Source organism: Epinephelus moara, chromosome 1 (assembly GCF_006386435.1).
Source record: "Epinephelus moara isolate mb chromosome 1, YSFRI_EMoa_1.0, whole genome shotgun sequence".
In the NCBI taxonomy this organism is placed as follows: domain Eukaryota; kingdom Metazoa; phylum Chordata; class Actinopteri; order Perciformes; family Serranidae; genus Epinephelus; species Epinephelus moara.
Genome location: NC_065506.1, coordinates 2,744,368 through 2,745,726, shown reverse-complemented (window position 1 = coordinate 2,745,726; position 1,359 = coordinate 2,744,368). Strand labels below are relative to the sequence as shown.

The 1,359-nt window shown below is 38.6% G+C and overlaps 1 protein-coding gene across 1 annotated transcript in view; it reads left to right on the top strand.

The window, feature by feature from the left end:
* The window catches only part of LOC126393560 (cell migration-inducing and hyaluronan-binding protein), a 184,348-nt gene that overhangs the window by 66,508 nt on the left and 116,481 nt on the right, over positions 1–1,359 (top strand). The window lies entirely within an intron of this gene.

Genomic DNA, 1,359 nt, shown 5'->3' with positions numbered 1-1,359 from the left:
CTAGCTTGCTATGCTAATCAGACGTGCGTGCGTAGACACGTCATGTGATCACAGGGGTCAAAAGTGTCAGCTCTTGAAGCAACAACGCATCGTGTTATGGACGTGTGACACGTAGCATCGTTATGCTAACTAGCTTGCTATGCTAATCAGACGTGCGTGCGTAGACACGTCATGTGATCACAGGGGTCAAAAGTGTCAGCTCTTGAAGCAACAACGCATCGTGTTATGGACGTGTGACACGTAGCATCGTTATGCTAACTAGCTTGCTATGCTAATCAGACGTGCGTGCGTAGACACGTCATGTGATCACATGGGTCAAAAGTGTCAGCTCTTGAAGCAACAACGCATCGTGTTACGGACGTGTGACGTATATATATATATATATATATATATATATATATATATATACTGTGTATATATATATATATATAGCTACAGTAGATATGCTGTAAGTGTAGCCTATATATATTTACACAGTTTCTATCTATCTATCTTTTTATTTTCTTTCCTTGTTCAGGCAATGAATTTAAAACATAAATTTTAAGGTCAAGAAAGTCATACTTTGTGGTAAAACTGTTGAGATATAAGCTTTTTAATTAGAAAGACTAAACAGGAGGAGGTCGCGTATGTGACATAGCTTTCACTCGCTTCCTGCAGCTTGGCCTCCCCGCTGAAATTCCACTGTTAAATGATTAATTGATTTATGATTGAAGATGTCTGTGTGTTTTACGTTGCAATTACGTTTTGTTTTTTGTTTTTTTCAAAAAAAAAAAAAAAAAAAAAGGCTACAGTAGCCTAATTAAGTAGTAAGTAAACAATAATGATGAAGACCATGACCCGCGTGGGGGTCCCAGGGGGGTCTGAGGACTAGGGAGACCCACATGTTGTGGAACAACCACCATCAGACCCTGCTCACTATTCCTGAGCACTCATCCAGGGCACAGAATCCACCGAAAAAGCAGATCTACAAACTCACCATCCATGGCACATAGTTTTATCGCATATGAATTAATGTATTAATTAAATATCGCCCTTAATGATATATTAAGTGGGTAAAATCATAGTGACCTAACCCTTAATTAATTAGGCTAATGGTGTGGACCATTAATTAATGATGAGTTAATGGTGAATTAATGTATGAGTTCATCATTACATGTATAAATGTGAGTTAGGCCTACCTCAATATCTTAAATCAAATTGTTCACGCTATGAGGCTGATGTGTGCAATTGCTCATGAAATAGCCTTCACTGCAAGATAGGGCGGACATTGAAAGAAACTAGAAGAGTTGAACTTTCCATAGCTGTGAGTTGCTTGTTGGAGCGACATCCCAGTGCTGAGAAATACAGCATTGAATTAAC